This window comes from Callithrix jacchus, chromosome 2 (genome assembly GCF_049354715.1).
Source record: "Callithrix jacchus isolate 240 chromosome 2, calJac240_pri, whole genome shotgun sequence".
NCBI lineage: Eukaryota > Metazoa > Chordata > Mammalia > Primates > Cebidae > Callithrix > Callithrix jacchus.
In genome coordinates, this window is record NC_133503.1 from 152894754 (window position 1) to 152916945 (window position 22192).

A 22192-nucleotide genomic window follows, 5' to 3' on the forward strand; every position below is an offset into this window, starting at 1 on the left:
CTTACAGCTCCAATGTCTAGTACAGAGGCCAAAACATCACTCACTCACTCACTCACTCACTCACTCAGTCACTCACTCACTCATTGGTTCATTCATTTATATACAAGTATTTACGGAGTGCCTCCATTGTGCTAGGCACTGCACTAAGTGCTGGGCCTATTACAGTGAAGAGGGCACATCCACAGCTTCAAGGATCACATTAATCATTGTGAAACCTGAAGTGATAGAACGCTATGGTAGTGACAGAGCATCTAACCCAGTCTTGATGGAAGTGGAAAGAAACACTAACCTCAAGGAAGGCTTGTAAAGAAAATGCATTCGGATGGATCCTTGAAAGACTGGGGATTAGCAAGGAAAGGAAGTGGAGCAATATATTCCAGAGATTGGTTACAGCTGCTACAAAGGCCTGGAGATCTATTCCAGAACTACAGGTAGCTCTGCAGGAGGCAGGATTATGTCAAGAGATGAGACAGGGCAGATAAACAGGGTTCCAACTGTGTAATGTATAAAGAATTTTGGACTTTACCATGAGAACTATGAGAAACTGATGTAGGGATATTATTGGATTTGTGGTATGGAAGTCTGGCTATGGTAAGAATAATGAACTGAGAGAGAAAAAAATAGAGACAAGAATAACTTGAACTAACATAGTGGCACTGGGTTAAGGGAGAGATTTAGAAAACATCAAGAAAGCAGAATCCACAGGACTTGGTGATGAACTGGCTATGAGGAATAAAGGGAGAAAAAAGAGTCAGTTACAACACCTTAGTTTTTGGTTTCTACACAGAAAGGTGAAATTGACCTTCACTGATACAGAGAATGCAGAAGGAGATACAAGCTTGGAACAGACTGCATTGACTTTAATTCTGGGACATCCAAATGGAAATGCCCAGTGGGCGGTTGGTTATATGGGTGTGGACCTCAGGATGGAGACCTAGACTGAATAGAACAATTTCAGTTATCAGCATAAAGATCATTGTTACCACATTTGGTCAGGAATCAGAATTGCCCATGGGGCTTTTTTTTTCTTTTGCAAATGAAGATGTCTGATTTCCTCCCAAACCAACTGAATCTCAAAGTTTTCAGGGAGTAGGATCTGGAAATAGAGGTTTTTAAAGATCTCCATTGGGACTCTGTTGCCTTGTCAAGGTTAGAATTTATTGATATGTGTGGTAGCCATGAAAGTGTACTGCTCACACCTCCTTCAAGAGAACCTGCTTCGAGAAGCATAGCCAGTGTCCCTTTGGATCCAGCACCATGCTCACACCAAGACAACACTTCCCAGCTGGCATGGGACTACTTAACAGGCAACTTGGGCTCCAGGATTCCAGATGGCCTGACTGGAACCTTCTTAGAACTACCTGGAAATCTGAGACTCTTCTTACCCAGACCTTCTTCTTCCCGACTCTTCTTTCACTTGTATAACATCATTATCTGAATGTTTTCCCAACCTACTCCTACTCCCTCACCTTTATCCTTCATGGACATTTTCAGTCTTCTTGGGAAGCCTGAACTAACACAATGTGGCTGATAATTGAAGGCATAGCCATGGTAGAGATCATTCAGTACAGAAGAGAAGAAGGCCAGACAGAACCCTGAGGATTACCTACATTCCCAAGACAGGCACCAGAAGAGGTTCCTAGAAAAAGACTAAGATGAAGTGGCCAAAGAAGGAGGCTGGAACACGAAAGAATGTGACCTCATAGAAGTCCTGGAACGGGAGCTTCAGGCCAGGCATGGTGGCTCAAACCTATAATCCCAGCACTTTGGGAGGCTAAAGTGTGTGGATCACCTGAGGTCAAGAGTTCAAGGCCGGCCTAGCCAACATGGTGAAACCCTGTCTATACTGAAAATAAAAAAAAAAATTAGCCAGGCGTGGTGATGTGTGCCTGTAGTCCCAGCTACTCAGGAAGCTGAGGCAGGAAAATCACTTGAACACAGGAGGCGGAGGTTGCAGTGAGTCAAGATCACCTCCCTGAACTCCAACCTGGGTGACAGAGTGAGACTCTCTCTCAAAAAAAAAAAAACTTCAAAGAGGATATGATTCATTTAGTTATAGTGGTCAAATAAGTACTCAAAAGATTTAACAGTATGGTCTGGAGGTCTCAGTGATAGTGTCTTCAGTGGGGTTAGAAACACAGACTGAAGTAGCCAAGGAACACAGTGTGAGTGAGGAAGTGGAGACACTGAGGGCAGACATGTCTTTGAAGGGTCTTGTCTATAAAAGGTAGAAAATAAGAGAGGGTGGATTTGGATTTGGGAGGTTTTCTTTAATGAATTCTGTAAGTTTCTTTTTATAAGATGGGAGATCCTAGGGTCTTTTTAAATGCTTCCAGGAAGGAGGTAGTGTAAGGGCAAGAGTGAAGAGACAATGTTGAGAGATGGTGGAACCAGATGAGATCACTATGAGATAGAAAGAACAGACTAAGAGGCAGGACTCCTGTCCCATCTCAGCAATGTGAAAAAGAAGAAAGAGGAGCTACAGACACAAGTATATGTATGCACTGGGTACCACAAAGTCGAGGGAGTTTCCACATGGTGACTTCTGTTTTCCTTAAGGTTAAGTTTCAAGTGAGAGGAGAGTGAGGGGTGGTGGTATACAGGTTAAAAAAATGGAGAGAGAAGTTTAAAATAGTTTCTATAGAGAGTGAGAAGTAATCTACCTGGGCAGCAGAGGGATTGTCAGGCAGCCACTGAGGACCTGGTTGGAGTCCATGGGTTCAGAGTGTCTTGACTACATGTGTTTGTATAGTTTTTGTTTTTTTTTTTTCCCACAGTGCCCATTAGACTACGTATGGGGCACAGAAGGCAGGTGGATTGGTTCTCCAGGCTTGGAGTGTTGCTGGACAGGTGTGATGCAAGGACCGTGAGGAAAGCAGTGAAAGAAACTGGAGAGAAAGTGGTAGAAGTAATGGGCTGTGAGGTCTAGATGAGATAGAAAAGGAAACAGAGAGGATGAAGAAAAAAGAAAGTCAAGAATAGACAATGGAAATTTTATAGTAAGAGAAATATAAGGATAGGAGATTTTGATCGTTAGTGGAATGCTTGAAGATGTTAGAGGTGGAATCATTTCAGGTGGTGGTGAGGTCTCAGGTACGGCAACTGGAGTAGGTGAATGTGATGGCATTTGGAGTTGAATAGGTAAAGAAATAAGGCACAGAAGTGCTGGATTGGTCTTTCATATGGACACTGAAGCAACTATCCATGACAGATCTGGGGAAAGACAGAGGTGGTGGATGAGGAGCCAGGGTTTACGGGAAATGATGAGCCATAATGAGGATGTCCACAAGTGAGAGGAAGGAGGAAAGAAGGGCAGCAAAGCCAGATCATGGGTCTTAAAGGTCTTCAAGGAAAGAATTATTGAGGGAAGATGCTGTCAAGCTAATCTCTTACCTGAGGAAGTACATGGAGTGTGTGAGAGCAAGAAGCAAGTGGTCAGAGGGCTGTAGGGCGAGCAGTTTCCTTCTGAATGTCTGGGTTTCTCTTCAGGCGAGGAGACACAGGAAACATTTTGTGATGTTGAAAATTTGGTGGAGTTTGTGTATGGGAAATGAGGTTTTCCAGGAGCACTATGGGCAGATTTGGGAGAAAAAGGAAAAGCGTGGGTTGAGGCAGGAGAAAGGGAGGATAATATAGTAGAGAACAGAATCTGGGAGAGAAGAGATGGCAAGGCAGTTTCATCTTGACTGGTGCCCAGTGTTAACAGGACGTAGACCAGGATGCACTCATAGCAGGGTTTCCGGAAGAAATATTCCCCACAATGGCCTCATGAATGGGAGGGCCTTGGGTTTCTGTAAGACGTCCAAGCTCAGGTAGGTTATATGTCTAAGGGAATTCTAGTGTAATGAGCCCATGAGCAATGACAGTATCATAGTTTCACCATTCTAAGATGAGGTGAACTGTGAGGCCATCCAACTCATAACAACTTTCGGGGGGTGAAAAGGGAAACAGTATGTTTATCATGCGTCATGATTTCAGAAAAATTACCATATGGAACATGTATGACTCAGAGTCAAGAAAATACGAAAGCTGCTTCTGTATAACTTCATCATGTCTCTGGTTAATGGAGGGGAATGTACACTATATTTCTTAAATGAATAAAGGTGAAAGGTGTTGAGAGATGGCCATTCAGAGAGAATAAAAGGAAATGAGATGAAAGTTCTGCCTGGATGGTGTTAGTGAGGATTTCCTAACAGCCATCATTCTAGTTTGGTTTAATCTTTGTTAATCACAAAACTGGGTTTACACAAAAAACATGATTGTCTCCTCCTGAGGGACTTTAAATATGGTAGATTTCTCGTTCCTTAGAAATGGGTTTCCTGGCTGTAAGCCAAAGTCTAGATAATCTCTCAAATTATTTACCAAAGTGACTCTTCTGCCTCCCTCACCTCCGTAATTCCCATTTGTGTCTTTACCCAGTCTGTTTAGACCCTTGCTTATGCATAGGGCAAAATTCCATGTAAAAAGGCTTTATTTAGTCTTTCTCTGAACTTACTTCTTTAAATGCTAAAATAGAATGTTAACAGAAGAATTTCCTCAGTTTTTCTCCCCTCTATTTACATTTCAAAATGAGCATAATGCTGGAGTTTTTTGTATGCTCCAAGAGGCAAAACCAAACCCCTGGTTGGTGTAATTTACTTAAATGCCAGATTCTCCTGGGGAAACTGGGCTGTCTTTATAACTTGATTCAAATAACTGCTCTGATTCTCAATAGCTCTTTATGAAATTGCCATGCAGAGCCTAAATTGGTGCAGCTGAATTAAATAAATATCGGAGTTTAACATTCTTAATCACAAACCCTCAATTTAACCAACCATTTATTATAATCAAAAAGCAATCAATATGTTGATTGTGGTGACATGCAAAATGGAGGTAGAATTATTAGTAATTACCCTATATTTGTGGTTCAATGTGATTGTGAAATAACTGGAAAAAAAATCTAAAGCACACTACAGTTAAAGGACTGGTTGCTATGTTTTGGAGCAGCATGCTATATTGATTGTAGTCTTTAAATAAATTGAATAACATAGTTGCTTTCAAACATATGAATTATTTATGAAGCACAGTTTGGGAACATTGAAGCAGACCCTGTTTATGAATATTCAGATGTGTTAATATACAAATGACTGACCCAATGCTAACCAATTCTTGCATGAAAAAAAGGTCTCAGAAACAAAATGGAATTCTATTAGGCAAACTCACTTGAGTCACTTGCTTGAAATGTAATCAGTCTGAGAGATGGGGAATAAAGACTGAGCTGCAAGTCAGGGAGGCATCAGGTCAAGGAAGGAGGCACGGGGGTCTTATCTGACTGGAATTGCTTGATGATGCCAGTGTCTTTTTTGCAGGCTCCAGGGACCCTGGAATTTCTAATATCACGCTTCCAAATGTGTGACCTTTGGATCCCTTCCTGTCATTATTTGGAACTACATAGTAACATACCTCTGCTTTACTTGTTCAGCCCTATTTAGGAAAGGATGAAACGAAATTTCAGAGCATTCCATATTTGAGAAAATCATGACATTTTCTTTTCTCTAAATAAGTTTCCACAGTGGCCTGTAAGCTGTATGTTTTAATATTTACGAGGCCTCATTAGAAACACAATTCTTACTTCCCCAGAACTGGATATCACTGAGTCTTGGGACCATATATTTTAGTAAAAGATAAAATAGAGAATTTTTCTGAGCCCAGCAGACTATACAGATAAGAGTTTCATAGGGAGGCAGTGACTGGTGACCAATTAGGGTTACCAGCTGACCCAGTTTACTTGGGTCTCAGAAGATTGCCAGGACATGGGAACTTCAGTTTCAAAACATAGAACAGTTTCAGACAAACTGGGATGAGCTGATAACCATATCAGCCATCTCAGTATGATCAGAGGAATCTCTTAGAATGCAGGACTTCTAGTGGAAAAACTAGGAAAACCCTGTGCAAACAAGGAGTTGGTCACCCTAAACAAACCACAAAATGAGATGAACAAATTTGGGAGGATCTACTGATGCTGATCAAGTTTCCAAAAGACTGCTATACAAAACTAAAAGCGAATCTATTAATTCACAAAAGAGCACACATTATCCTATGAGTGGAATTTTACGTACATCATCTAGGGGACCTAATTCCATTGTCAACATGGCTACATTTTTTGAGTAGAATCTTCCAAGTGTGTGTGTTATCAGAGCTACTGGAAGACAGGTCTGGAGTATTCATTCCCAGACATCATTGCATATCAGTATCACCATAGGGGCCTGATAAGAAGAGGGACCCTTGGCTGGGTGCAGTGGCTCACCCCTGTAATCTCAGCACTTTGGGAGGCAGAGGTGGGTGAATCATGAGGTCAGAAGTTCTAGACTAGCTTGGCCAACGTGGTGAAACCCCCGTCTCTACTAAAAATACAAAAATTAGCTGGGAGTGATGGCACACGCCTGTAATCCCAGCTACTCAGAAGACCGAGGCAGAATTGCTTGAACCCAGGAGGCAGAGGTGGCAGTGTACCGAGATCACGCCACTGCACTCCAGAACAAGACTCTGTCTCAAAAAAAAAAAAAAAAAAAAAAGAGGGACCCTTGGGCCCCACTCAGAGATTTTCATTTAGTAGGGCCTGGGATGGAGCTTGGGAACTGTATTTTTTTATAAGCTCCCCCAGAGGACACCAGTCAAGTTTAGGATTGGGAAAATATTTCACCCAGGCTAGGGTGGAACCTGATGAATCCCTCTACTAGCCACTTCTCGGGTGACCACAATTTTCATGTTGCACATGTTGCAGTGAGTCCACCTGCTCTTAGGTTCTGGTATCAGACACTGTCTGTTCTCTTCTGACTCTGCCACTTATAAACTGAAAACTTAAGCAGATCAGTTACACTCTCTGACCATTAGTTTCCTCAACTGTCAAGATGAACCTCATCTATTTATATACAACCTATTTCATTGAAATGAAATTGAAATTAATATGAAATTCATATAAAATTGTCATACAGTGCATGTGACATGTTTAGATGCCTGAGAGCCATTGGGTTTAATGAATATTAACTAAAATTATGATTTAATGTCTCTCCCTGATTGGCAATGAATAAACTTAGCTCCTTTTTTTTTTTTTTGGTCTAAATTCACTGAAGAGCATCTCTTTCTGTTAACGTACTCTTTCTTCAGGTCAGTTAGGGTGCCTCACACTGTTAGGTTTCAGGTTAATATATTGGACTACATTAATGTTTGATTGTTCCACAGCTTTGATCTGTTGGTATAATCATGTTTCTGAAGATGAGATCTGAGTCACCCCAGTTCAGCCTGGGTGCTATCAGCCATGTGCATCCAGCCAATCTGTTGGGGGCAGTCATGGATAGCATGAAGCCATTCCATCTGGCAAGGTCATCATGAGTCGATGTTTGAGAAAAGTGAGTCCTGCAATATAGGGCATGGGTGGGAATGCCTTCTTTTGCAATGTCCATTTAATTCTCTCCTGTTCACTGCTCCAATAGGTGGGGATCAGATAAATTCCATATATTTGCAAAGGTTTCAGCTAGATAAGTTTCATTTCCTCATTTTCTAGTTCTCAAAAGAATGCTTACTCCTACTCTCCTGTACTGAGTAGAGTCACCATGTGGAAGCGTGGTTGTGCTGGTATGGCTACAATTGCCTAGTTGTTTACCAAGTTATTTCCTTTTTCCTAATAGACACACAACTAAATATTTATCAGTCTTCCTACCAGTTAGATATGGTCATATGACTAAGTTCCAGCCAATGGAATCAGGCAGAAGTATTGAGTTATTTCCAGGCTTGTCTAAGGAAACTTCCTATGCAATCCTCTAAACCCTCTTCCCTCACCTGCTGACCTAATACACTAGATTCAGCGAAGCCACTAGATTGTCAGAGGCTTGGATCTTGGGTCACTGCTCAGAGAACAGCTGCCCAAGAGAATGCCTGAGTAGGAACGGCTAAACTAGATTCCTGCATTTGTGAAAACCAACCTCTAATTGGGACTAGTCACTGAGATGTAGGGTTGTTCTATTTCATCAGTTAGCTTGCCCTGACTTTTCAAGTAAGAAGGAGAAACTACCAGTATCCACTGCAAACATCGAGCAAGTAGTATTTTTGATCTCTGACATTTTAATTTTTAAAACATAAAACATGCTTTTAAAAATGAAGTTATGCAAGTAAGTCATTGTATATTTATTCTAGAAAAATTAAAAACAAGGAAGAAAATCAAAGTAAGCCATAATTATGATATATTCTTTTGGACTATGTATCTCTAGACACATTTTCCCCATTAAAATGAGCTCATCTGTTTTGAGTATAACTTTTTCCATCACTTAACATGTATTTACTTATTTATTTTTAGATAGGATCTTCTTCTGTTGTCCGGGCTGGAGTGCAGTGGCGTCATCGTAGCTCACTGTATCCTCGAACTCCTGGATTCAAGTGATCCTTCTGCCTCAGCCTCCTGAGTAGCTAGGACTACAAGTACATGCCATTATGCTTGGCTGATTTTTTAATTTTTATTTTTTGTAGAGATGAGTTCTTCTGTTTTGCCCAGGCTAATCTGAAACTCCTGGCTTCAAATGATCCTTCCACTTCAGCCTTCCAAAGTGCTGGGATTGCAGACATGAGCCACTGTGCCTGGCCCTTATTTTACATTTAGTGTAAACATCTTTTTCATCTGCATTATCATTTAAAAGGAATGTACCGCCATCTATATAATGCACTGTTACTGAATATTAAGATTTTTCTCAATTTTTCCCATAAAATAAATACTTTTATGAATATCCCTATATATTAATCTTTGCTCCCATCTTTATTCTCTTAAAATAAATTTACTGATGTGGAATGAAGTGGAATTGCTAATTTGACATTTTATTCTTTTTTTTTTTGAAACAGAGTCTTGTTCTCTCACCCAGGCTGTAGTGCAGTGGCGCAATCTTGTCTCATTGCAACCTTTGCCTCCCAGGTTCAAGCGATTCTCTTGCCTCAACCTCATGAGTAGCTGGGACTACAGATGCATGCCACCACGCCCAGCTTATTTTTGTACTTTTAGTAGAGACAGGGTTTCACCATGTTGGCCAGGATGGTCTCAATCTCTTGACCTCGTGATCTGCCCACCTTGGCATCCCAAAGTGCTGGGATTACAGGTGTGAGCCACCGCATCTAGGCTGACACTTTATTCTTATAACTAGTGCAGGGTTGCCTGGTTCGTCTTGACCAAAACCACAGCCATCTTTCAATTTCATAGATTGTAAAGTGAGCCTGAGGAAGGGCTTGTCAACACCTGTCATTATATCACTGGCAATTGAAGAAGAAAATGTTGGGCCTCATAACTGGAATCACAATCTCTTGCAATAAAAGTTTCTTCCAAAGTTTGTTACAACTGAAATTCCTTGGACAGTGAGATGTATGCCCAACCTGGGGCAGACAGGCCTATTGCTGTTCTTCCACACTTTTCCGTGTCTGAGGTCTACAGGGCAGGATGTGGTTACAAACTGAGATACAGATTAACCTAAGCGTTGCATTTAACATTTTTTAGAAGCTATTCTGATAAAGAGGCTTTTTTACTTTCAGGTTTGCACAAGTAATTATTTGTTTTAAAAAAAACCTCCTAAAAAGTTGATTATTTCAACTAACACCAGAGTTAGATAAAAATATGAAGGACCAGGTATGATTTTATTTATTTATGATAAACTCATAGAATGAATTTATTATGATAAACTCAGAGAATTTTAAAACCTACTGCAAGTTTTGCTATCTGAAGGTTTTTAAATCTTAATAGACTGGTAGATTTCATATATGAACCATCTTAGGGCAAACAAGTCAGTTTTTCCTTTTGAAAACAACTCTCTACTCTCATGGTAGCAACTTTTGGCCTCACTGACATTGTGCAACCATGCAGGCCACACACAGTTGCAAAGACCCTTATCTTCTATTGGCAGAGTGTGTTGTATTAGCGCGATTAGACCAGCCCAGCTCATGGATGACTATGTATGCCATTGTCAAACAATCCTCTTTGGATGGTGCAAAACTTTATGATTAATGTTTTTCAACAGCTGGCTCCATAGATGAACAACACTGTGGATGGTTGAAGGCACAGATAATACAGGTTACGCACTCATTTGTTGGCATCTACAAGAGATATTTTTGGAAATACTGTGGCTAAGAACATGCTGCTCCAAACACTTTTTATCAGGATTACGCATAAATATTTCCAAAATATTTGATAATGATGTTAGTTTAAGCCATTTGGATGAAGGGATAGGGTCTGAAGACAGGTCATTCAAGCACTTCATGGGGCCCAGTTTCATAAGTGCTCTTACTATCAAAAGGGTAACAAAATGCCTGGGTCATTTGTTTGATAAAGTTGCATTTCCTCCGCATCAGACTTCCCTTCCAGTTGTGCAACTACCAAAGCAGTGTGAGACGATGATTATGCCTCATCAATACCTTCTCTAGGAGGTCTCTTAGTGGCCACATAGAAAGTATTACTCTTGGTAGAAAAGATATATAATTTGTTTGTTAATTTAAAACAGCAATTTACTTTCTAGCAACTGAAAGCCAAATCAATGTATTTATATATATTTGGAGTGTGATGTATTGAAAAGAACTTAACCTGCAAGGTTTTTATTCTGGACTTTGCCCAGTGAGACCAATGTCACTGTTTCCATGTTAAATTATTTATTGGATCTTGATAATAGTAACAGGTAGCCTTTTCCTTAAAATTGGTAGCCATGTTCATGACACTTTGCTCTTACTGCACAAAAAGATGTTCTAATGGTCCTGAGGGCCCTCATCATTGGGATCATATGTTTCAAAACAGAATCTCACCTCAATCCTTTCTGATCAATGAACATCTTTCTCAGGAGCTTTGAAGCACCTAGCACTGAGCTGGCACTCAACCTTGGTTCCTTTCCTCCTGCTAAGAAGGTTTATCTCCATGATAAACCATGCACATCTGGCACACTTTTGTAAGTGTAGGGTTGCAAGACAATGCTTAGTTGGCAGTAGGGCTTTTTAGAATGGGGATGGCAGAAACCCGATGGTACAGAGTCATAGCCTGTACCCCCTAACATTAGACAGTGTAATTTTAGCATGGTTTTTTTTCCCCTTTGAATCAGATCTTGTGATTGATTTTCTAAAATTTGTGTTTTGCCCTTTGTAGAAAACAATTATTTTTACTGATGAATTTATAATTTTACACCAACCATTCTAGCACTGAAATGCCTAGAGCATGTGAAGTTCGACAAAGCTCCCTATGTGATCATGGTGCTTGCTTCCCTCCATCACTTGCTAAGTTGATAATCACTCAGAAGAGGTCAGTTGCAACAAGCCATTGGGAAACATTTTCCTCCCATAAATTGGTGTACTAGTCCCTTCTCACGTTGCTATGAAGAACTATCCAAGACTGGGCAATTTATAAAGTAAAGAGGTTTAATTGACTCACAGTTCTATATGGCAGGGGAGGGCTCAGGAAACTTACAATCATGGTAGAAGGCATCTCTTCACAGGGTGAAAGGAAAGAGAATGAGTGCAAGCAGAGGAAATGCCAGATGCTTATAAAACCATCAAATCTTGTAAGAGTCACTCCTTATTGTGAAAGCAGCATGGGGGAGCCACCCCCACGATCCAATTACCTCCACCTGGTCCCACCCTTGGCACATGGAGATTGTTACAATTCAAGGTGAGATCTGGGTGGAGACACAGAGTCAAACCATATCAATTGCCTAGATGAAATCAGCTGGAGGTTTCCCAATTCTGTGTAGCCACAATTTTGCAACTCCACCGTACAGTGTATATATAATGTATTGTTTTAGCCAATTCTGGGTCCCTGGTCTTTCAGAGGCACAGGATTTTATTTGCATTAATGCATTAGTTATATACTCTGTGAGTGACTCTTCTGTAGTGTCAGAGAGTAAACATTGAGACTTGTCAGAGAAAGGGCTGGTTGAGTGGAACGTCCTTTGATTTGGGACCCTCTTACTGCATACCCTGTGGTTGGAGGGGGGAAGGGGAGAGTTAAACATAACAGATGTTAGCTGTGAGGGTGGAGCTGCTACACAAGTCTGTTGCCATTCTAGGGATGAGGGCTTCTGAGGCACTTTGGGGCTTGCAGCTCCTCCTTAGTTTGTCACCAATTTCTCTCTAAGAGCCAGAGTAACACTCTATGTACCTATTATACCCATCAATCCTTTGGCTGTTCCTCCTTCATACAAGCGCAGGTATACACTTATTACACCTGAGTACTAATGACCGTACATTGCCATTTTATTATCATTGAATCAGGGGAGTAGATTCATTTTTTAGTACATTGATTCTTTGATCATTCACTGATTTGTTCATTCAGCCATTCATTCACTTATTCATTGCAGACTGGTACTGAAAAGGTTTATACACAACAGTGACTCAAACCTAGCACAAAATGCCTTGAACAGTCACCCGTATTTTCTCTCTATGCCACTCCCTTTTTAGTGTCTGTGAGGCTACTCCAGGAGCAGCATATGAGAAGAGAATGTTCCAGAGCCTAGGGATTACAGCATGCCTGGTACTGTGATCACACTGGGGCAACAGAAACAACCGAGGATCCTGCAGTTCACTGGCCATCCCACTGACCATTGTTAGTCCACTGCCTTTTCTGTCTTGTCTGGGACTTGGTTCTTCATTTTCTTCTTCCTACAGAACAGTCTTTCGGTTCCAGCTAAGCTACCACCACCCTCGTATAGGTCCTTAAGCAGAGCCTACTTTGTTTCTGAAGTCTCAGTCTTCTTTTCCATGACCCATTTCTTGCATCTGAGCTTTGAGCCTATCCCCAGTAACCTGGAAAGTGTCCCCGTATCTTCTTAGAACAGGAACTACCCTTTGCCTTGCCAGTTCCACTCCCAGGGACCAGACCCACAGCTATTGATACAGGAGTGCTGGGAAAGGAAGAGCATGGTACCTTTAAATGACACAGAACAGGGGAAGGGAAGTGCTGGGTAGAGGAGGGCGTGGTCTCTGCCTAGGGCTCTACCTCCATGGACCTAGGTAAGGACAGGCACTTCTGCCTTTGCCCCAAATGTTGCATTTTCCAAGACCACCCTGGCCCGCTGGGCCAATAAAAACCTGAGACCCTAGCAAGGCAGAGACAGAAGCTGCTGGACAGCAAGAGGAACACATCAGCAGAAGAAGACACAAAGGCTGGACGGCAAGAGAACGTCAGGACATCAAGGGGAGCATGCTGGGATGTCAAGGGGAGCAGGCTGGGACATCAAGGGGAGCATGCTGGGATGTCAAGGGGAGCACGCTGGTGGAAGAGCATACCAACAGGCACCAGCAGGCCATCATCAACTAGCAGAACAACAGGGAGTTTGGCCGGGGCAGTCAGAGGAGAGCCCTGGCTGCTGAGGGGCTGGACTGGAGAGGAAAACCACCTCTTTTCTGGCTGCCCCTGCTGAGAGCTACTTCCACCCAATAAAACCTTGCACTCATTCCCCAAGCCCACGTGTGATCCGATTCTTCCAGCACCCTAAGGCAAGAACCCAGGATACAGAAGGCCCTCTATCCTTGTGACAAGGTGGAGGATCTAATTGAGCTGGTTAACACAAGCTGCCTATAGAAGGCAAAATTAAAAGAGCAAAACAAAAAGTGCGACCTGTAACTCACATGCACTGGGACTTCAGGAGCTATAAACATTCACCCCAGACAATGCCATGGGATAGGAGCCCCACAGACACCCCTTTTGTATGCTCCCCTAGAGCTTTGAGCAATGGGTCACTGAAGAAGTGAGCCACACCCCCATCGCACACCCTCTATGGGAAACAAGGGAACATTTCCTGTTTCACTATCTCCACTTGTTTTTGTTTTTTTTTTTTTGAGACAGAGTCTTACTCTGTCACCCAGGCTGGAGTGTGGGGCACCATCTCAGCTCACTGCAACCTCAGTCACCTGGGTTCAAGCAATTCTCCTGCCTCAGCCTCCCAAGTAACTGGGATTACAGGCATAGACCACCAGGCCTGACTAATTTTTGAATTTCTAGTAGAGACAGGGTTTCACTATGTTGGCCAGTTTGGTCTCAAACTCCTGACCTCAAGTGATCCTCTGGCCTCAGCCTCCCGAAGTGCTAAGATTACAGGTGTGAGCCACCATGCCTGGCCATTATCTCCACTCTTAACAGACTCCTGGCGTGGTGACCTGGACTCCTAAGGGTGATCCACCTTCAAAGCCCCGTTCCTGTGCTACATACACCTCCCGGAACTCCTTTTCCCTCCTCAGCTGCTCACTCAGACCTTCTGCAATTGCACTTGCCCTGCACCATGCACTAAATCAGAATTAACTGTAGCTGCAGCTGCTTGGTTCTTCTCTCTCCCTTGGATTTTACCTTGTGGGACGGACACACTTCCAAGTCTTGGTGTCTCTCTAAGCCTGATTGAATCCCACAGAGTGGTACAGGCAACAATCATGTGTGAATGAAAAGTTAAGGCATTTGCTGATCTGTAGATTCACGCCACAGAAGGAAGAGCCAAAACTTGAATGAGCAGAGGAATTTCAGGGCTACATGCAAATTCTCTCCAAGTGAAATGTTTTAAAAAGAAAAAGACAAAATGCTGTTTTTGCAAAATGTTGTAAATAGTTTTACTATTTACCAATTTTACTTTCTGGAACGTGACTATGAAAGTATCCTGCTGGGCGTGGTGGTGCATGCCTGTAATCCCAGCACTTTGGGAAGTCAAGGCGGGTAGATCACGAGGTCAGGAGTTCAAGAACAGCCTGGCCAACATGGTGAAACCCCATCTCTATTTTTAAAAAAGTATCCTTAGGGCATATACTGTGCAGCTCCCCTTTATACCAACTTCCTTATAATGTGATTATTCCGTATTATTTTATTTAAATCTTTTTCTTTTTGAGGTGGAGTCTCGCTCCATTGCCCAGGCAGGAGTGCAGTGGTGTGATCTCAGTTCAATGCAAACTTGTCTCCTGGGTTCAAACAATTCTCCTGCCTCAGCCTCCTGAGTAGCAGGGATTACAGGCACACACCACCACACCCAGCTAATTTTTGTATTTTTAGTAGAGGCGGGGTTTCACCATGTTGGTAAGGCTGGTCTTAGACTCCTGACCTCAAGTGATCCACCTGCCTCGGCCTCCCAAAGTGTGGGATTACAGGCATGAGCCACGGTGCCTGGCCATTATTTAAATAATTTTCCTGTTTCTTCAAAGGACCTACTTAGTAGCAGGATATCATAATGAAAAGAACACAGGTGTGTCGTGGTCTCTGCCTCCTTAAAATGTGCTAGCTATTCAAGCCATGCAAAGCACTAACCTTTGTGGGGCGCAGTTTTCCCATCTGGGACACAGTAATAACATTTCTCTGCCTGCCTTATAAGGTTGTGAAGATCCAAAGATAAAGTCTTTTATGAACTTTAAGCATTATGCAAATGTCAGATGCGGCTGTTAGAGTTACAATAGTGTTAAAGATATATAAAGTTTCTTTCTTCGACATTGTCACCGAAGATATCTATTTGTAAATCTTCCTGAAAATCACCTTTACTGTCATTTTATTACAAACCAGCTTGTGGAATAGGTTGAAAAGCATTATTATTTTCATTTTATGGATGAGAAATCAGAGGTTAAGTAAAGGCAAATATGGGATTTTACCCGAGATACTGCTGATAAGCTGTAGAACAAGGGTGAGAAGCCAGTTCTGCTTCCCTGGGCGAGGCTTCTTTTGTTCTCTTCACTTGGGGTCTCTCTAACCAGCTCTAACCCCCATGCTGTTCCTTTGTCTAATCACCTCTGTGTCAGGGGTGAAGCTGAAGCAAGCCCTTGGGTGCCAGGCAGGAGAGTGAGGAGCTGAACACTAGTGGATGATTGGAGGGCCAGGCTCTACAGAGCAGTGGGCCCAGGCAAATTGCAGGGTGGGAGCAAAGTACAGAGGCCAAGCCAGAGATCAGTTACCAAAAGAACAAAAAAAATTCTGAGTGGGTAAATATGACAGGCAAGATCAGTATAAACAGATCAGGACTCAGTCAATTGCAGTTGACCAGCTGTAACACATAGGAGTCAGGCTCAGTCACAGAGTGGTCTGGATCAATTTTGAGAAGGGTTCTGTTTGCACCCCTTTGATGTTTTGGGCCTCGCTCTGAGAATGTGCCACCCTTGTCTCAGAGGTCTTCCACTCATTTAGTCAGTGTGCATGCATCAACACAGACTTATTGAGGCTTTATGGAGCCATCAGATGTGTTAGGTGTGAGATACAAATATGAATATTCATATATAAGGTTCATGTTTGGAAGCACTTAGTCTGGTGCAGGGTTTTCCATCTGGGCACTACTGACATTTTGCTGAGGGGACTGTCCTGAGCACTGACAGATGTTTAGAATAGGCCTCTATGCATTAGATACTACTTCCACCTCTCCAATTGTGACAACCAAAAATGTCCCCAGGCATTGCCAAATGTCCCCAAGGTGTGGGGACACAGGAAGGGACAGATGACCCAACTTTAGGAATCGCTGGCCTAGTATTAATAATGATTAACAATTACTAAGCATTTACTAAGTGCCAGGCAGAGTTTGACACAACCAGACAAAAGGCTGATGACGGAAACGCTTAGCAGGCCCTACTTAATCATTTCACCAGATTCTTCAAGGCTCTCCATTTCCTCCACAACCCATAGTGACCAACTCCGAGGGCACGTGGGCCATTTGCAACCACACGCTCTGGTTTGCCTGGGTGCTTCTGCTCAGCATGACACATGTTGTTGAGTCATGTGCTTTGGAGAAGAAGTTGTTCCCAAACCCGTTGAGCCTATTGTACTTGTTATAGTTGTACAGTTTAATTAAAGAATACATAAACTGATTAAACCTAAGTGTAAAGAGTTGTTCCTAAGAAAATTAAATGCAATTCTTTGGAAAGATACAATAAAAAAAAAATTTCTGTTCAATTAAATACGAATCAGAACAACTGTAAAAAGGCAAAAAAAATTCTTAAAATCTAGAAGACGTAAGGTCTTGCTGCACTTTATCATTATTTTTAGAGACAGGGTCTCACTCCGTCACCCAGGCTGGACTGCAATGACACGATCATAGCTTACTTCAGCCTCAACCTCCTTGGCTCAAGCCATCCTCCCACCTCAGCCTCCTGAGTAGCCAGAACTACAGGCATGCACCATCCTGCGCAGCTTTGCTACACTTTAAAGAATACCAACGGGACAGGCAGAGTGATGTGTGGGCCTGTTGTAGTAGTCCCAGCTATTTGGGAGGCAGAAGCAGGAGGATCGCTTGAGCCTGGGGGTTCAAGATCAGCCTGAGCAACCTCATCTCTAAAAAAATAACAAATAAAAAAATCAAGAACCCCAAACTGAAAATTGTCACCAATGTACTGCTGTTAATCTAAAGAGAAAAAGTGTGAAATACAGTTAGCAGATCATTCAACAAAGAAAAGACCTATGCCCTACATGAGGATGTATAAATAAGTGCATATTTTTATGTCTTAAGTTGAAAGAAAATGTTTAATGTATGGATGGTATTTAATTATTATTTTTATCAGCCAACTACCTCTCCTCCCAGTTGCTTTAGATGAGTAGGATTCTCTCATATTGTCCTTGTTTATGAGATGAAAAGCTGAAAGAGAGGGAACTTGCTGGTCGCTTCCTGGAGATGGTGCAGGTCTTAGGCTATTTGAACTATTGAATCCAAAACATGGAAATCAGACCAAATCACCTAATTTATATCAACAGTATGAATGGCAACATTAAAGAAGAAGGATTGAAGAGATTCCCACATGCCGTTTTCTCAGTTTGGCCATGTGGTAAATACTGTGGCTCTAAAGACCATGAAGATGGGTAGGGGCACTGGGCTCATCCACAAATGCCCTGAGACAGTCACAAGGATTTCCGTTGTATGATGAACCAATGCAGATTCAGTATGAAAAACAGATTCCGATATAATTTCTAAAATGTGTGGTGCTTTGCTGACAAAAGGAAAGAAAAAAGCCAAAACTGAAGAGACAGCAATAACCGCAAACAAAAAGCTTGGTCAGGAAACGCCGAACTCGGCTGATAACCCAAGGAAATGCAGCACCGAATCCTCAGGTTCTTACTCACCTCCAAATTCTATTTTATTCTATTTTTTTTTGAGACGGAGTTTTGCTCTTGTTACCCAGGCTGGAGTGCAATGGCATGATCTTGGCTCACCACAGCCTCCACCTCCTGGGTTCAGGCAATTCTCCTGCCTCAGCCTCCTGACTAGCTGGGATTACAGGTTTGCACCACCATGCCCAGCTAATTTTTTGTATTGTTAGTAGAGATGGGGTTTCACCATGTTGACCAGGATGGTCTCGATCTCTTGACCTTGTGATCCACCCGCCTCAGCCTCCCAAAGTGCTGGGATTACAAGCGTGAGCCACCGCGCCCGGCCCTATTCTATTTTTAAGTTAATTTACCAGCAGAAACTCATGAGATGATGTTATCTGTGCTATTTAATCGGTTCCCTGGTTTCAAGAAAGTACATTTGGTACCTGGGAAGTGTGGTATTGCTTTGTTTGAATTAGAAAATGGTAAGTAGGCTGGAGCTGTCAGAACAGCTTTACAAAGATTTAAGGACATTTTGTCCCATGTCATGAGAATCACCTGTGTCAAGAAGTAATACTTGGGATCATCATCATTAAAGGACCCAATATTATTTATTGTGTTTGTTTTAGTAACATTTGGTCAGGTTATTCTAATAGTTAGGGATGGGGAAAGTCAAAGTGGAAAAAAAATAGAAAAGTCACTTAACTAGGTAACATGGAGGACATGGTGGGCCAGGAATGAAGTCTAGGTGTGCCTGGCCACAGTTCAAGCTCTGGAACACAATGTGATGCACCACTGCAAAGATGCTCTTGATTACATTAAAATTAAGAATTTGTGTTCAAAGTCGTCATTAACAAAGTTACTAGATGGCAAATGGGAGATGTCTGCAACATCTGAAAACGACAAGGAATCACCTAAAATTGAAAAAGAAGAATTGAAGAGATTCCCCCACACCCTGTTTTCTCAGTTTGGTCATGTGGTAGATACTGTGGGTCTTGTATCTACAATGTACAAAGAATTCCTGAACTGAAAAGAAAAAGAAATCAATGCAAACACAAAAATAACTGAAGTGCATAGTAGGCAATTCCTCTGACAGGAAAGGAATCCCTAAAGACTAACATGTATAAGAAGTGATCAATAATTTTAATAATCGACGAAAAGGAATTTGAAACAACGAAGAGATACCACTCTACGCCTGTTAAGCAGGCAAAGTTAGCAGCATAATGCTATGAATGGACATGGATGCAAAGATGTAGGAACCCCATCCACTGCTGGGGAGAATCCAGATGGGAGCAGCCATTCCAGGGGCAACCTGACCCCACCCTGTGACCCAGCAATTTCCCTCCTGTGTACATCCCCAAGAAACCTTTGCACATCCTTCTTAGGGGATATGTACAGGGCTCTTTGTATAGCATTAGGGTTAGCATGGGTCCTCTAGGAAACAGATGCCAAGATGCAGACTAAACCAATTAAACGTACAAAGATTCTTTTAAAGGAAATAACCATGAAAGAAAATAGGAAGAGATGGGAAAACTCAGACCACAATGAAGTCTGACCCCAAGTGAAGGAGAGAGAAGAAAGGTTGGTGGAAGCATCCTAAGGAAGGTTCTCCAAATCCACCAGGAAGTCCTAATCAGCCATGGGAGAAGTCCCCTGTCTCCCAAGAATGAACCTGTCTTAGTCACCCTGATGTGCTCAGTCATTGACTAGGAGCAGCCTACAGGAAGCATGGCCTCAGGTGAACCCAGAGGTAGATTTCAGAGCTCAGAGCTGAGCCTTAGGTCAATTACACTCCTGCAGGTGGAGGTCTGTGAGGCATAGTCTCCTGAGTTCCACAAGTTATTTGGAGTAACAGGGACAGGAAGGCAACCTGTATGCCAATCACAGGGATTGTGGACAGGTAATGTGCAGTAGATACCACCAGTGAGTAGTTAGAAGCAAAGAAGCAGATGTACACCTAACAGCATGGATGGGTCTTTAAAAGAAAGTATAGAGTGAAAAAGGAAGAAACAGAATGAGATATCCAATATAATATTTCCTAAATGTGAGATACATATACATGCATACACAATAGTAACACTCAACATTCAAGCCTACACATGTAAACAAAAAGATTCCCATCACGCCCATTAGAATGGTTGCTAAGGTGGAATATGGGGGTAAAAAGGACTAAATAAAGGAATACATGAAAAAAGGACTTGAACTGAACCTGAGTAACTGAATCTCCTGACTCTGAGGGTCTAAATAAACAAATCAACACAGTGCTCACCTCATGCCTCCTCACAGTCATGACACAAAAGCAGCCTCTCTGGGATTCTTTAATAGCAGCAACTATAAAAGCAGTCTTCTGTTGTGAAAACAGCAGGTCTCTGCACAGTAGTCTCTGCTATCCCTGGCCCTTTAAATTCAGCTGGCCCTATCAGGGCTCCACTTTGCAGCAGGGCAGACCCAGCCACAGTAGTAGCATACAATAGCTAGCCTAGGAACTGCCTCAAGCTACCTGCCTGCCTGCCATCAAGCATGCTCTCTCTCTCTCTCTCTCACTCTCTCTCTCTCTCTCTCTCTCTCTCTCTCTCTCTCTCTCTCTCTAACCTCTGCCTTGTAGTTAACATCTGGATTCTCCATTCTGGCCCTGGTCCCCTAGTTCTATTGTTTGTTTTTTGTAATGGCTTTACTGAAATATAATTCACATGCCATACAATTCACACATTTAAAGTGTACAATTCAATAGCTTTTCCTATAATTGCATAGCCATGATTTCAGAAATTTTGATCACTCTCAAAAGAAACATTGCACTCCTTGTCCATCAACCTCTAGTCCCTCCATGTGTCCCACACCCCCAGCACCCAGGCAATCATTAATCTACTTTTTGTCTCTATAGATTTGCCTATTCTAGACATTTCATAGAAATGAAATCATACAATGAGTGGTTCTTTGTAACTGGCTTCTTTCCTGTAGCCTAATGTTTTTGAGATTTATCTATCTTGTAATATGTATCCTTTTAGGGTTGAATAGTCTATTGTAGCGATGTATCATTTTCTCTTTTTTATTTTCAATATTTAGGGTTTTGGAGAGTTTAAGTATAAACTTTCAAAGCATAAATTTAAAAAAAAATTTTTTAGACAGGGTCTCACTCTGTTGCCCAGGCTGGAGTGCAGTGGCGTGATCATGGCTCACTGCAACCTCCACCTCCTGGGTTCAAGCGATTCTCATGCCTCAATCTCCTGAGTAGCTGGGATTACAGGTATGCACCAGCACGCCTGGCTAATTTTTGTATTTTTAGTAGAGATTTCTATCTATCATCTATCTACGTATGTATCTATCTACTCTTGGAGGAGAAAGGGTTTCACCATGTTGGCCAGGGTGGTCTTGAACTTTTAACCTCAAGTGGTCCACCCAACTTGGCCTCCCAAAGTGCTGGGATTACAGGCATGAGCCACTGCTCCTGGCCTCAAAATATGACTTCTCTTGAAGTGTAATTTATATACATTTAAGTGCCCCAGTTTTAAGGGTACTGACTAATGAGTTATGCATTTGTGTAACTGCTACCATAATTAAGATAAAAAACATTTCTATCACCCTTTTCTTCTACCTTTTGCTGTCAATCCCTACCTATTTTCTGGCTCCAAGCAGCTGCTAATCTACTTTTGTTACTAAATTAGTTTTGTAATTTCAAGAATTTAATATAAATGGAACCAGACTGTTTCGACATTCATCCATGTTGTTGCATATATCAGTTTTTTTAATTTTTATTACTCAATGTTATCTCATTGTATGACTATACCAGAAAGATAAAGTTTATCCCAGGAATGAAAGCTTGGTTTAACATTGAAAATCAATAATTATAATTTACCATATGACCAGAATACAGGTGAAAAAGCATATGATCATTTCAATATATTTAGAAGAGGCACTGGACAAAATTCAGTATCCATTAATGATGAATACTCTCAGCAAACTGGTAATAGTGTATCTTGAAAAAGATTGTATTAGTCAGGGTTCCTCAGAGAAACAGAAGAACAGGGTTCTTCTCACATGGTGGAAGGGACAGATAGGAGAGATTCAGATATGGATATAAGAGGCAATTTATTATGAGAATGGGCTCACATGATCTCAGAAGCTGGGAAGTTCCATGATAGACCATCTGCAAGCTGGAGAACTAGGGAAGAAGGTGGC

At 41.9% G+C, this 22192-nt stretch overlaps 1 pseudogene; it reads left to right on the top strand.

Annotated features, from left to right (window-relative positions):
• Positions 1–17645: 17645 nt before the first annotated feature.
• LOC100388413 (U2 small nuclear ribonucleoprotein B''-like) lies at positions 17646–18590 on the top strand (annotated as a pseudogene).
• Positions 18591–22192: the final 3602 nt, after the last annotated feature.